Source organism: Protopterus annectens, chromosome 9.part0 (genome assembly GCF_019279795.1).
Source record: "Protopterus annectens isolate FY-2018-M chromosome 9.part0, PAN1.0, whole genome shotgun sequence".
Classification (NCBI taxonomy): domain Eukaryota; kingdom Metazoa; phylum Chordata; order Ceratodontiformes; family Protopteridae; genus Protopterus; species Protopterus annectens.
In genome coordinates, this window is record NC_056743.1 from 404525812 (window position 1) to 404542379 (window position 16568).

The following is a 16568-nucleotide window of genomic DNA, read 5'->3' on the forward strand; positions in this document are numbered from 1 at the left end:
TTCCAAAATCCTTGCGACAAAGAGTATATTAAGATCTTGCACTGTGGCCATCCAGGAACTGATGCTACCAAAAGAAGGGTGAGAGGTCTAGTATTTTGGCCTTCTATGTCAACAGATATTGAGAAATATACTGAAAATGGGACAAAATCCCAGTTGGACTAACCCGGTTAACAAATGTCAATAAATAAATAAATAAAGTACTTTCATCTTGTTCAGTATATAATACTACAAAGCTACATCAACAAAAAGAACCACTTCAGTTAAGCCAGATTCCTGAACTACCTTGGTCAACAGTAGCTGCAGATATCTTTTAGTGAATGGCTAACATTACTTGGTGTTAGTAGACTCTTATTCCAATTGATTTGAGATTGACCGACTTCTCAACCTAACTTCCAGTACTGTCATTATAGGTTCATAGGTTCATACTAGGCTATCTGCCCTAGGGCATTTATAAGCCTAGCCAGAGTGTGTTTGGCTTTCGCCACCCATTTTAAATTAATTTTGCTATGCCCTTTTTCGAGGTTAGTATACTGTGCCTCTGTCTAACAGTGACACAGAAGTGATACCCGGGGTAAACCTACAATCTCCCATCCACTCATCAAGATTCCTCTTGAAGAGAGTCAATGAGGGACTCTGCCTAACCTGGACTGGGATTTTATTCCAGAGTGAAGGGAGCCTCTGGGTTATGAATCTGTCCCTCCAGCATGTCCTATTTATTTCAGTGCTGAGGTTCAAGTCTCTCGAGCACGTAGCTCAATGGGATTTGGATTTTCTGAGGTGCAGCATGTCCATTAATTCCGGGTCGGACATGGCTTTATATGTCAGGCACAGATCGCCTCTGAGCAGGCGGTATGTCACTGAGTAGAGCTGGAGTTTCTTTAATCGGGCAGCATATGGCATCTGTTTGAGCCCTATGATCCTCTTGGTGAGGTACTTTTGGGGTCTTTCAAGTTGCTGCAGGTGTCTGGTAAGGTACATCCCAAAAGGAGCATTGTATTCAATTATGGGCCTGATGAGGGATGAGTAAAGAGGCACGATGACCTCCCCTGATCTAGATGTGAATCCCTTCATGATTAGGTGGGCTATATAAAATGTTTTTCTAACCACTTTGGCCACGTGGTTGTCAAATGAGAGATTGCTATCAACTTGGGTCCCCAGGTACCTAATTACTTCTTCTGTACTTAATGGATTACCACCTATGTGGTAATTTGTGGGCACTTTGTTTTTGCCAAAGGGGATGACTATACACTTTTTGGCGTTTAGCTTGAGGCCATGGCTCTGGCAACATTTGTCTGTTTCTATGAGGCCCTTTTGGAGGATGCTTGTGTCGGCTGGAGAGTCGATTATGGTGCCCAGTTTGCAGTCATCTGCAAACTTAGTCAGCCACAGTCCTTCCGTGTTGGCCTGTACCTCTGAGAAATATATACCGAACAAGAGAGGTCCCAGGACTGAGCCTTGTGGGACGCCACTTGTAACTGGTTTGGAGTCTGACATGACTCCAGCAATTCTAACCATGTGGGTTCTGTCCTTGAGCCAGTTTGCAACCCATCTAGTGACATAGGGGTTTATATTTAAGCTGGTGAGCTTATCTATAATGCCCGAGTGGGGTATTGTATCAAAGGCTTTTGCGAGGTCCAGGTAGGCTGTGTGGACCACCTTCCCCTCGTCAATGGCCTTGGTGACTGTTTCAAAGAAATCAACCAGGTTTAAGAGGCAGGATCTGCCCTTAACAAAGCCAAACTGGGTAGGATCCACTGTCTGTAGGTCCCCAATATCTTTATTTATGAGGTCCATGATGATCCTTTCCATAGCTTTGCAGACTAAGCTAGTCAGGCTTATGGGGCGATAGTTTCCAGTATCCGTTGAGGCACCACCTTTGTGGAGAGGGACCACTGTTGCTGTACGCCACTCTTTGGGTACATATCCTGTAATAAGGCTAAGATTGGACAGTAGTTTTATGTTTGGGTTTAGCTCTTCTTGGAGTTCATGTAGGATGCAGCCCGGGACACCGTCTGGTCCCATTGATGCTGTGTTTTTTGCTTTGGAGAGGGCAGCTCTTACCTGAGCATCTGAGATTTCAGGGGGGCAGCACTCTGCTGGGATAAATATTTGCCCTTTTGGTGGGGGGGGGGGAGTTTGCACTGAACCTGTCAGCTAGGATGTTGGCAATGTCTGTGGGTTCGGTGTATTTTTTGTCATTTTGGACTAATTCTGAGCATATCTGGGAATTCCCACCCAGGTTCCTAACATAACTAAAGAAAGCCTTGTGATTATCCTTAGTGTCCTGTGCAATTTTTCTCTCGAAGCTGGCCTTAGACGATTTTATGAGTGTCCGTAGTTTTTGCTAATACTGATCAGAGATGCCTTCCCTTTTTGGGATTTTGCTCTATCATGTAGTAGCTTCCTCCTTCTATTGTATAGTTTGTTTATGGCTGGGGTCCACCAGACAGGACGTCTGCCTTTGGAGGATTGGGTCTTGGTTTTATTTGGGATTGCATGATCCATGCATTCCTGAAGGTGTTCACAGAATGCGTTTATAAAGGATTCTGCGGTCTGGGCCGTATTTTCCACAGGCCCGGGGGCTTTGAAGGATTCCACCTAGGTTTTGAGGAGTGTGAAATTTGCTTTAGAGAAGTTTTTCACTGTGGTTTTCAGGGCAGGGGGTGGAGTCGGGATGTGAATATCCAGTGAGATTAGTTTATGGTCTGATCTTACCAGTGAGGGATACACTTCTGGTCTGGAGCATAGAGTCCCCATGTTGGTGATGATCAGGTCCAGTATGTTTTGCCCTCTTGTGGGAGTGGTAACAAGTTGTTCCATAGCATTTGAGTTTATAAATTCTAGGAACCTTTGGGCTAGGGTGTTGGAGCTAGAGTAATGCTCCCAGTCTATGTTTGGGTAGTTGAAGTCGCCCAATATAATGGTGTTTGGAGAGACCTTCATATTTTCCAGTGTTCTCAGGAAGGCCAAGTGGGGTTCCTGGGTTTGGGAGGGTGGTCTGTAGCAGGCTATAAACTGGAAGGCAGTTTTACCCACTGTTAGTTGCACATGGATAGTCTCTGATGCTTCGTGCTGTGCCACCAACCTGGAGGTGTGGGTATCTTTGACGAATATTGATACTCCCCCTCCTTTTGTGGTATGGTCCAAGTTTTGAGGCCGAAAAGCATGGTATGAGGTATAACCTGGTAGTGCTGGGGTGCTCTCTGGAGCCTTGAACCAGGTTTCTGTTACTGCACAGATATCGATTTTCTCCATGCTAAGGAGAGTTTCGAGTGCGTGCATCTTGAGGTTTAGACTTCTGGCATTGAGTAGCATTACACTTAGTTTCTTATCCCTTGTGATACCTATGGAGGTGGGTTTGTCTTTTGAGCCTTGCCTAAAAAAGGCACTATGGGGGTAGCAAGAGCCTTTGCCAATATCTGAAAGCCCAGGGGTGACAGGTGCAAGCCGTCCCTAGCGAAGCATCGTGGCTTGTCGAGCATGTCATCCCAGGCTGACAGGCATTGGATCCCCTTTAAATGACACCAATACTTAAGCCAATTGTTGAAATTGATCATCTTGTCTTCATATTGTGGCATCATTCTTGGTGAGGGTAAGATGCTACTCAAGGTCAGGGTCATACCGGCCTGGGCTACATGCTCAGAGGGCTCCTCTATGTCTCTTTTCATGTAGTCCAGGGAGGTACGTCTCAGGTCATTCACACCAGCATGGACAATGACTGAGTCATATTTGTACTTTCCTTGGAGTGACCTTAGTGCTTGTGTTATGTGGCGGATCCTAGTGCCCGACAGGCAGCTCACCGTGACCTCCTCCTTGTTCAGCCTGGTGAGCGGGACATCAGTGTGCCTGACGATAGAGTCACCTATTACAAGTGTATCAGGTGTGTTGTTTAGCCTTAAGGGCTGTGACTGTTCGGCACACTGGCTTTGTGAGCTATGTGTTGCACGTGTTTTGTTTTGGGGTTGCGGTTGCTTGGGTGTCTGCTTTGGAGGTCTCTGCTGCTTAGGCAGATTTTTATTTAGAGCCTCCGAGTATGTTTTTGTGTGTTTATGTGTTTGGTTTGCTGTCGTGGTAGGTCTATGTGAGACTGGAATTGTAGTGAGTGTGGTTTCTTTCTCCTCCTGACTGGTTTCGCCAGTACTGAGTTGAGAAAGCTTAGCCTCCAGTATGGCTATATGGTTGCATCTCTCACATGTGTTGGAATTTGTTGGGAGCAGGAGAGGGTTGTCTGTGTACATGAGGCAGTTGTAACATTGCCTCAAGATTCCCAGATTCACCAGCTGGACCGGAGAGGAGATTGACAACTGACCTTTGGACATGCTAGAATAGTATTGGGAATTCCTTTATAATTGAAAAAAAAGGGCCAGTGGGGAACAAGGTACTCAAGGGGAGTCTGTGAGGGTGTAGTGCTTTTAATATTTTAGTGCTGAGTTATATAATTATAATTAATTATAAGTTGAAGCTACATTTTTCTGTCCATGGTAGTCCACACAGTGTTATTTCTGACAATGGTGCACAGTTTACAAGTTAGCAGTTAAAGAGATTTGCAGAAACGTGGGACTTTGTTTATTTTACATGTAGCCCTGAATAACCTCAGTCAAATGGCTTGGCTGAACTTGCAAGTCAATGTGCAAAACAGCTGTTAGAGAAATCCAGACGTGACAATACCAATGTTTTTCTCAACTTGCTGAATCTCAGAAACATTCCTTATGATAATCATCTTGGTTCACCTGCCCAGAGACTTATGTTGAGACAAACCAGAACCACACTACCAATCAGCAGTAATTTATTGATTCCATGTGCTAAGAACAACAAAGCAGTAAAAGACCAACTGTTGAAAAAGCTTTTGTCCCAGAAGTCTTACTATAATAAAACCAGCAAAAAGGGAAGATAGTGAGGATGCAGATGTCAAAAGGTTTTGATTGCACTGGATTTGTGAAAAGTGTGTATCAAGAGCCGAGATTGTACATTGTGGAATCACAAGCAATGGAATTCAGATGAAATTGGAAGCATTTGTTACCAGTATCTGAACCAGTGTTACAGCATCTTGCCTGTGACAAAGACTCTAGTTCTCAGAGTGACTTGTCAAATGTTCCTGTTCCAGAGGCCATTCTGTCAGCAATCACCGTTCCTGAGAAAATTGCTCAGACTCCTCAAGCAGAGCATTCCCCAGTGACTGTCCTTGTTGCTAAACCCAGTCCTAACTATTATGTCACAAGATCAGGTTGCATCTCGAACCTTAGTTCCAGATACATGGCAGCTTGGACATGACTGTTGTTTTTCTTTATTAGTGTCTGTATAAATTGCATGCCTATTGAAATGTCATTGTTTATATGAGACAGCTTAGTAAAGTGGGAGGATGTAGATCAGTGTGTGTGATATACCATTAAGAAGCTTTCCAGTGAGTCAGCAGTGCATATAAGTACTAAGCACGTGCAAGCAAGTCTACCATTTTAAGTGAGCAGCCAGAGTGTGAGCATGCAAGTATGTAGTCAGTTAGTTAGACAGTTTAACTTTAATGTTCCTGCCATCCATCCTGATGTATTTGTATACAATAAACTACTTAAATGAACACCCAAGCCTCAACATCTTCTTACCGCACATAAGAAGAGTGACAGAGGGTATAGAAAGTAATCAACAGTAGGCTGGATCTGGAGAAAATTAGCAAAACGCTGCCTAATGTATTGAGAGCAAATAGCTATGAGGGAAAGGTAATAGAGGGGGATGAGGCCAGTTGGAAGTTTGAACTTGAAAAACTACCTTTCCTACTAAGGATTGATAACAATGTATATACAGGCAAAGAGAAAGGTATAGGGGAGTGTTAAATGAAAGCCCAGCTGTGGGTGAGTTTTAGTTGAATCTAGAACAGAGGCTGTTGTTAAAGAGTAACTAAAGCATATAAAATATTGCATAATATCTAAAAGAATCAGTCAGAAGAGGTTACAAACATTGGGAAGAGAAAATGGAAAGGCAATATAAAATCCATCAATGGAAAGACATCTGTAAAGTCCAGAAGGTTGCCATTTTTCCATTCTATGAAGAAGCTTGTGATAACTACATCAGCCAATTCCAAAAGAAGGGAAAACCGCTGTTGTTTGGGCCAGAAAGGAGTCCCCACAATGATCTAAGGGGGATTCCTCTCTGAATCTACAGAAGTACCCTGGATATAAGTGAAAAGGGTGGAAAAGTATATAGTAACATTCCTGTTCAAGGAAAAGAAAAGGCATCTGTCTTCCAGGCCTTCCTGCATGACGTCCTGGAGCAGAGTTTTGAAAGATAACTGTTCAGAAAGGTTGATAAGTATATACTAGGCTAATGACCAGCAGGGACTTTATAAGCCTAGCTGTGCGACCCAAACCAATTGTGTCCTTATGTATCATGGACATTTATTAGGAGAGGGGTATGTTAGTTAATTAGTTTCTAGAGGTTATGTGGGGGGGATACATTAGTTTGGGCATTTCTGTCTGCCTCTATCACAGACATGGGGGCAAGACCCAAGATGACTTTCTGATTTCCCATCTATTGGTCAATATTATGCTTAAATAGGGTTAGGGATGGACTCTGCTTTACATGGATGAGAAGCGAGCCTATTCTTGAGTATGGGGATCCCTTGAGACAAATATCTGTGTTGCCAACATGTCTTATTTACATCACAAGCAAAATTTAAATCCATGGATCTAGTGGTTCTGATGCTGTTCATTTTGTGATATGGAAAGGTCCATCAGAGCTGGATCTGAAGATGCTTTGTATGCCAGGTATAGATTGCCTCTTAGTAACCTGTAGGAGACCGAGTATAGAGGTAAGGCTTTAAGGCGATACTTATACGAAAATGTGTTTACACCCTGGATTCTCCTGGTAATGAACCTTTGTGGGTGTTCCAACTATTGCATATGTCTACTCAGGTACATGCTGAAGATGGGCATTATAATCAATGATGGGACTGATAAGGGCCAAATAAACTGGCACTATGACTTCCTTGGACCTAGATGCCATGCCCTTACTTTTAAGTTGGGCAATACAGAATTGTTTTCTTACTGCCTTGGCTACATATTGGTCAAAGGCCAGTTTGCTATCCACATATGTTCCAGATCCCTGACTACTGGGTCAACTCTTAGGGGTGTTTTATCAAAGGAGTGATTATCCTGGTTTTCAGTTTTCCCAAAAAGCACTATAATGCATTTCTTGTCATTGTGTTTTAATCTTTTACTTTGGTGTGAATCATTTGTCTGTGTTAGACCCTCTTGTAAGATGTTTGTGTCATGGGGGAAACTATGATAGCTCTCAATTTGCAGTCATCTATGAACTTGGTCAGCCAAAGGCCCTTGACATTAGCTTTTACCTCTGAGAAGTAGATGCCAAATAGGAGCAGTCTCAGCATGGATCGCTGAGGTACCTTGCTTTTGACCGGTCTCTTAGTGGAAGTGGTCTCACCAATACTGACATCCTGGATCCTGTCTGTGAGGTGCCTTGCTTTTGACCAGTCTCTTAGTGGAAGTGGTCTCACCAGTACTGACTTCCTGGATCCTATCTGTGATTCACCACGCAGTCCAGTGAGTTATGTAGGGGTATATGCCCAGTTCAGTGAGTTTGTATTGCATGAAACACCTTAGCCAAGTCCATGTAGGTGGTATGCACTGTTTTCCCCTCATCATTCTCATGGTATAAAGCCTGTTTTGAGGCTATGATTTAAAAGTGGCTCAAGTGGTCCTGCTAGGTCATATTTCAAGCTATTTAGGAGGCATCCTAGGATATTGTTGGGGCCCATTAAGGCTGTATTTTTGGCCTTAGCAAGCACTATCAGAAACTGTTCCCTGTTAATAGCTGGGGGGACATGCTAGTAGATATTTCCTGGGGAGGCAGGTGGAGTGGGGGGGGGGGCTAAAGTGTGAGCAAAATTTGTCACCCAGCAAATTCACTGTGTGACTTTGGTTGGTGAAGGTGGTACCACTGAACATCAGTTTGGCACACTGATGTGTGTTGCCTTTGAGGTTTCAGACATAGCTGCAGAAGGCCTTGTGGTTGCCTTTACCCAGTGAGGTTATCTTAACTTTATAAATGGCCTTGTTGACTCATCTAGTCCTCTTAGTTTCCTGTTTAATTTAATTTTCTAATACTCTCTAGTACCTATCATTATGGGAGTTGTTCTCCCTGATTTTATCCATGATTTTTTTCTTTTGTTATATACCCTGTAAGATTAGGATTCCACCAGTGTTTTTTTTTAAATAGTTTGTTTTGGGCTTACTTCTAGCAGGTACAGCAGCCTCTACGCAGCCATTTACATGGTTGTACAGTGTCTCTGTGAACAATTCTACATAGGTTGCTGTGAACTCAGGATTGGGATTGCTTAATAGGATATAGTTTGCTTTTGAATACTTCCACAGGGTTTGTTGGAGTTATTGAGGTGATTTTTATTTCAAAGATGACAGCTTTGTTGTCCAACCTCACCATTGAGGACGTGACATGGGATAGGGGGGTACAGCGCTGTTCCATATTGGTGAGTACCAGGTCCAGTATGTCTGAACCTCTAGTGGGGGTGAGGGGTCTTCTTTAATTAACCGCAAATCCATCAACACAAATGCATCGAACCGCGAAATAAGCGAACTCACAAAACTGGGAAATTACCGCAAAATTCGAAATGTGGAAGTGTTTTGGTTGGCCCGTCTGAACTACAGATCCGTAAGGTAAGTGTGCAATAGTTACGGACATTAGGGTGCGGGTTAAGGTAAGTGCATAGATAGGTAATGTAATATGGGTAATGTGTTTAACGTTTAGTGTAGCGTTTGAGGTAGGGGTTTGGTTAGTGTATGTGTGTGGTTTATTTATTTTGTTTGGGTATAGATCTGTAGGGTAAGTGTGCGGTAGTTACGGCCCTTAGGGTTAGGGAGGGGTTAAGGAGAGTGCATAGATAGTGGTGTATGTGGGGTTTAGTGTAGGGTTATAAGTAGTGTTTTGGTTGGTGTATGTTTGTGGTTTATTTATTTTGTTTGGGTGGGTAGTGTGTTTCAGGCGGTGGGGTTCGCCGAGTATGACAAATCGGTATTTTGAGTTTCGGGGTTTTGTGAGTTCACTTATTTCGCTGTTCGATGTATATGTGTCGATGGATTTGATTTCGCAGGAATCAGCTTTCGGTTAATTAAAGTAGACCCGGGGGTGAGCACTATCTGGCTAAGAGTTTTTGTGTTAATAAAATCCAAGAATCACTGTGCCTGCAAGTATGAGGCAGAACAGGTTTCATAGCCTATACAGGGATAGGTAAAGTCTCCCATGAATAGGGTATTTGGTTTAATGGTGAGTGTCTCCAGTAGGTCTAGGTACAACCTACGGGATTCTAAGGACATGCTGTTGACCTTTTACTTGCTAGTATATGATATAGGACTATGCCAATGATAATTTACACATGGATAAATTCCAGGGCATCATCCTGTCTGTCTAGTCTAGAGTCATGCTTGTTGCTAATAGAGATTGAGACTCCTCCACCTTTGTCCCTGTCTGTGCAGATGACGGCCTAAATGTGTGGAAAGCACTGAAGCCTTGTAATGCTGAAGTACTTTCTGTGCATTTAAACCATGTCTTGGTAATGGTACATATGTCTATATTCTCCAGAGTGAAGAGAGTTTGTCGGGTGTAGAGTTTCTTATTTAGTCTTCTACCATTGAGCAGTAATACGTTTAGGTTTCTTTGGGTTTTATTTGCTATATCAGTAGGTTTGCAATTTGGGTTCCTCTAAAAATGTCTCTAAGCAGTGGATAAAGTTTTAGCCAATATTTGAAAGCCTAGGAGAGATGGGTGTAGACCATACTATGCAAAGCAACATGGTTTGTTAACCATGTCTTCAAATGCTGACAAATATTGAATCCCCCTGGAAAGATACCAGAGACTAAGCACATTATTGAAGTCAATCATCTTTTGTTCATACTGTGGCATCATCCTTGGAGAAAGTAGGATGGTTCTCAATGCAAGGGACATACTTGTCTAAGACACATATTCAGAGAAATCAACAATGTGTCTCTTCATGTAGTCCAGGGGACTATTTTTCAGGTCATTAACACGTACATGGGCTATGACAGAATCATACTGGTACCTGTGGTGTAGTCACTTGAGTGTGTGTGTAACTTGTCGGATCCTGGCTCCTGATAAGGAACTAACTGTAATCTTCTCCTTGTTCAGTCTGCTGAGAGGGGCATCTGTGTGTCATACAATGGTTTCACCTATGACAAGAGTCCAGGGTAATGTGTTTGCTTGCCTTATGGGCTTTGCTCCTGAGGCTCCACTGGGTGTAGCTGTTATGTGTGTTGTTTGGTGTTGCTCTAGGTGAGTGCTTTAGTGATTGCTGAGGATAGGCGTTACTATTTATAGGCTTAGGAGATCTTTGAAGTTTGAGAAAATTGCTTTTTAGAGCCTCATCATAAATTGGCCTATGCTTGTGGTGGACACGGTGACAAAATCTTGGACTTGGTATTAACCAGTATGAGTAACCACTGTAGCATCCCTACAGCGTCATCATTACTGGTAAGATTCGACCACAAAGGGGTCACTTTCAAAGTCACCATCCCCCCCGACCTCCCTCCACCCCAGCTAGGATCAAACAAAAAAACTTCTCCAAAGCTGATTACAGCCTTCTGAGGGAAGGTATAAACAGCTTCATAGCCTCCTCCCCCTCCATAGGAGCTGGGATATATGTCCAAACCTACACCAAAATACTATATGAGCATTTGTATAGCTGCATGGAATCAGGAATACCAGACAGGACAAAATCCTCCTCCTCAAGGAAGAGTAAACCTGTCTGGTGGACATCTGCAAAAAATAAACTCTGTAATAAAAGAAAAAAAAATTGCTGTCCAGGACCAAGAAGGACAAGGTGCCTAATTGGAAGCAATCTCGCCTTAGCCTGAACAAGCATAAGAGCACTAGTGAAATCCCCCAAAGCAAACTTCGAGTCCAAACTGGCCACATCTACTAAAGACAGTCATAAGGCCTAATTCACATATGTCCGCAATTTCAAGGGAAGCACCCAGATCTGCTCAGAACTGGTGGTCAAGGACACCACATACACAAACACTGTAGATATAGCCAACCTGCTGGCAGACAGGTTCAGTGAAAACTTCACCCCTCTGTCCCCCATCAGTAAAAGAGGACATCCCAGTACCTGCCCCCCTCCCCTTATCTCTAAGGAGCAAGTCATCACTGCCCTCTCAAAGGCAAAAAATACAGCCTCCATGGAACCCGATAACATCCCAGGCTGCGTCTTACATGAACTCAGGCAGGAACTTGCAGCACCATTACGCACCCTATTCAACCAAAGCCTGAGTACTGGCTTCATCCCAGCCAAGTGGAGGAAAGCCACTGTCATCCTTTTGCATAAAAGTGGAGCATTCACTGATCCAGGAAATTATAGACCCATCAGCCTAACTAACCTGATCTGCAAGGCCATTGAGCAGATTATCATGGACTTCATTAACAAGGACATTGGCAACCTCCAGACACTCGATCCCACACAGTTTGGTTTCATCAAGGAGAGGTCATGCCTGTTAAATTTGGGAAGACAGTGCACACCACCTAATTGACCTGGTCAAAGCCTTCGATACTATTCCCCACTCAGGTATAATAGATAAACTCTCTCATCTAGGCATCAATCCATGTGTTACCAGATGGGTAGCAAACTGTCTCACTGATAGAACCCACCTAAACAAAATAGGAGAAGCCACCTGAAGCAGTAGACCTGTAATAAGCGGTGTACCTCAGGAATTGGTCTTGGGGCCTCTGCTGTTTGGGATATACTTTTCTGAGGTGCAGGCCAAAACCAGTGGGCTATGGCTAACCAAGCTTACAGACAGGTGGGTGCTGTCATCAATTCCCCTAGTGATGTGGACATCCTCCAAGAGGGTCTCAGCCAAACAAATGACTGGTGCCAGAAACATGGCCTCAAAATGAATACCAAAAAATGCATCATCATCCCCTTTGGGGAGAGTGACGTCTCCACAAATTATCACATTGATAAATAAGGTTTTAAGCATGCAATCAGTTGTGAGGGACTTGGGCACCCAGGTTGATAGCAGACTGAATTTTGACGACCATATTGCCTATGTTGTACGGAAACCTTTCTACATGGCCCACCTCATTAGAAAGGCTATCTCATCCAGGGACAAGGTGGTCATAACGTCCCTGTATTCATCCCTTATAAGACCCATTATTGAGTACAATGCCCCTTTTGGCATGTACCTCATAAAGCACATGCAGCAGCTGGAAAGACCACAAAGGTTCCTCACCAGGAGAATCCAGGTCCTCAAACATCTCTCCTACACAGATAGGCTAAAGGCCCTGTCCCTCTACTCAGTCTCCTACAGACTCCTCAGAGGTGACCTCTGTATGGCATACAAAGCAATCTCAGACCCTGCCTTGATGGGACTGCTGCATATCTGCAAGTCAAGCTCCACTCAAGTAACCCACATGCACGAACTCAACCTGGTCTGTGACATCAATGGGACTTGTTGGCAGGACAGATTTGTGTCCCAGAGACTCCCCCTTGTATGGAACAGACTCCCTGTCCACATCAACCAGAGTACCTCATTAACCCTTTTTAAGTACAACCTGGATAACTGGATGGGGAACAGAAAATACACCCCTGGGATTCCACCTGTGTCCCTGCTGGACAGTGGCATAAGGTGCTGACTTGTTGGAACATGGGCTAAATTCGTGGCTAAGCTTGTAAGGGCCTCAGAGCCAACAGCCTAGTAACTTCCTATGATTCTTTGTGGTGGATGTAGTGCATGCTGTCTTAACAACCTTGTTTGTATGCAAGATTTTTGCATTCAGTGAAATTGTGTATGTGTATCTCTCACATACTGTGTTTGTTTCTTTATGGATTAAATTGTTGCCCATGAATGAGACAATTACTACATTGTCTCAGGATGCCCATGTCTACTAAGCTGGCTATGGAAACACGTAGAAAATGCATATCTTTGCTGTCCAGACCTGTATTTAGGTGGGCTACTGTTGGCTGTGAACCAGGTTATACAGAGGTTTCCTTGGGCGGCCTCTGGGTTTGGCATTAGCCTAAGTTAGATTGTGCAAGGATTTGATAGCAGTGCTGTTTAATGTGCAAACTAGCTGCTTGAAGCTTGTCTCTGTGCACTGGCTTTGTTTCAGCCACACAAAGTTACAGCTTTTGGTTCTAAGGGAAGTTTTATAGACAAAATTTGCTTTCTGGGTGTTTGTGTCTGTATAGTGCACTCTAAACTCTTGATATAAAAACACCAAGAAAGATTATAGTTATATTATAAATTTATTCATACAGGTGACATAATTTGTAGTTCTATGTCTTTAGAAATGTATACACTTTTATGCATATAATTGGATGTATTTGTACAACAGCTTCTCACAGGATCACTGTTATGATAATCTGTTTCCCTAAGCTATTCAGAGATCTATATGTTTTCATGGTTATATTTACCTTTCTTCATGCATGTGTTGATATTTACTGGTATATGTCTATGAATATAATTGAATACAGTTAGAATAATGGTTAAGGTCTTTACCTCCCATGCACAAGGTACAAGAGTCAATCCTGACCTCTGGCTAATGCCTATGTGGAGTCTATATGTTCTCTCTGTGTCTCTGTGGGGTTTCCCCACTTTACAAAAACATGCTGGTTGTTTTCACCTCAAACTCACCCGAGAATGGAGTTATTGTCAGCAGCAAAGACTCTAGATGCTGCCTAAGAGGGGGAAACGTACTGACCAACCATTTTGAGCATCAACCTTGGTGCATGGTATTATCTAGATTGGAGAACATGTATCACAGACTGTGCACTGTGTCAGGGTTAGCCACTTGACAATGTAGAAATTGGCTGAAGGTGATTTAGTCTATTTGACTAATGTCTCCAAAAAATGGGCATGGGTATTTGTCGGTGATAAGTATGTGGAGGACCCAGCCTAGTCTAGCCTACAGCAGGGACTCATGCTAAAGGGTCTGTATGTGCTCATTGGCCGGTGTGTGCCTGCCATAAAGCTAACTAGCTAATTGCTGGATGGTGTCCAGTTGCCTGGTTTGGGTTACCTGGGACTGATGTGTTGTCTAAATACTAGGAGCATGTGATCTGAAAGAAAAACTTGTGCTAAGGTACTGTTAGTATCGGTTTGTCATTGTAAGGCTTATTTTCCTTAGCTAAAATGCTAAAATGTTGTGTTTACTCTGATCTTGTACATTTTTTAAACAAGAAACATCTCTATTCAATTATGACTTATGACATAGGTAATCATACATGTATATAAATGAAAACAAACCATATTGACATATTTTCAGTTGCAGACATTATACATCACTTATAATTTATACAGTTGTCACTCAAACATTACATAACACAATCAATTCCTGCCTTCCCTTAAACCTCATTCCTCCAACAAAACACTATTCTCCATGTATTGTTCTGACAAATTCCATTTTTTTCTATGTAAAGATCCTACTTGCAGTTATTTTATCTCTAACACTATATTCACTACTTCAAGTACAGTTGGTTTAGACTTTGATTTCCATTTTCTAGTAATTGCTTTTTGGCAGCCACCAGAACTAAACTCAGCAAGGCCTTACTATTCTTAGGTAATTTGGATTCTATATCGCAACTCAAAAAAAAAAATAATTTCCTTAGTTATACCAATTTGCTGATGCAGTATCTCTAACAGGGTAGTCTTTTGGAAATTTTTAAAGTCTAACAACTCATTACACTCAAAAATATGTTCCCAATTACCTCTTTCTTCCCCCATCACACCTCCAACATTTGCAGTCTACCTGAGAAAAAGTTCTTTCGAGTCTGCTTGGGGTATAGAAATGTATTTATTTTATTTTATTTTATTTTACATTTGTTGACTGGGATAGTCCGACTGGATAAATGTCCATTTTCAGCGGTGGCCCGGGACGAAAAGCTCCACATACCAAAAAAGAGACAGTACATATATCACTGAGTGATAGACTCAGGCAGACATGTTTAGAAAAACACAGACAAAGAATACAGGCAGATATCAATATACACAATGTGCAGACTTGCATCTGATTGGCAAAGACGTATCAGAACATGTGAACCGAGAATACAATCAGATCTCATAATTCACAATGCTTAGTTCAAATGCTATGAGGCATAGATACTTGGCTAAACAGCAGGTTGGGCAGCAAGACATATATTAGTGAAGTTGTTAGTCAGGTTTAGAACAAGAGCACAGCCAATGAGATGTGAGATATTTTTTGAGTTCTCTTTTAAATAGGGGTAGTGAGGTTTCCTTGGTAATGGTAGTAGGGAGCAGATTCCAGATTTTACCAGTTGAGTTGACAAATATAGCATCGCCTGCAGAGTTGTTGGATTTCTGGGTCAGTATCATTAGTTTATCAGCTGAGCATAATGGCCTGGTGGCACTATGAGGGGTGAGAATATTTCTGAGGGCAGGGGTGTTAGGTTGATGGAGTATTTTATGTGCTACTATAAGCTGGTTGAACTGTAGAAGGGTGGGATACTCTAGCCATCCCAGTGCTTTGAGGTTCTGGCAATGGTGGGTCCTAAAAGCCATGCCAGTAGCAAATCTGGCTATATGTTTGTAACATCCTGATAATTTGTTGTGATCGGTTTTGGATAGGTTGGTGAGTACAGGGGAGGCATACATAAGGGTAGAGAGGAGGTGTTATCTTGCAATAGCTACCATAGCTAGGGGGTTGAGGAAAGGCTTGGCTCTGTACAGGGAGCCAAGTTTTTTGTTGACGGACTTAATAGTGTGATTGACATGTTTATCAAATTTAAGGTTGTTGTCTACTATTATGCCTAGAAGTTTTGTAGGACCATCAGGGGAGATAATGGTGTCATTGCTAGATTTTATGTTAAAGGAAGGAGGAGAAATTCTACAGTTAGGGAAGAAAAGTAGTAGCTTGGTTTTGTTAGGATTTAGAAGCAGGCGGCGATTAGCTAGCCATGTTTCTACCGTGCTGAAAGTGGTCTGGGTGAGGGTTAGAAGTTGTGTAGGAGAGGAGGTGGAGCATATTAGCAGAGCATATTAGCGTTGGCTCCTGGGATGGTGGTGTGCAGATCATTGGTAAAGATAGAGAAAAGAAGGGGACCTAGTATGGACCCTTGTGGGGCACCTAGGGTTAGAGGAAGTTGAAATGACAGCTTGCTCTGCCATGAGACAGCCTGTTGTCTACCTTTTAGGTAGGAGTGAAACCATTGCATTGCATGTTGGTCTAAACCGATGGTTTGTAGGGTATTGAGTAGTAGCTGATGGCTGACCATATCGAAAGCTTTTGAGAGATCAAGGAAGAGTGCTGAAGATAGTTTGTTGTTGCTACGATGAAGATTGATGACATTAGAGAAAGATAGAAGAGCCGTGGTGGTGCTGTGGAATGGCCTAAAGCTGTGCTGAGATTCGGCGAGCTTTCCGTTTTGAATAAGAAAGTGCATGATTTGTTTGTGTGTGCATCTTTCCATGATTTTAGCTAGTGGTGAAAGAATGGCTATAGATCTAAAGTTAGATAATTCTGTGGAACTTCCTCCTTTATGGAGAGGTATAATGTGATCTTTTCCATATTGCTAG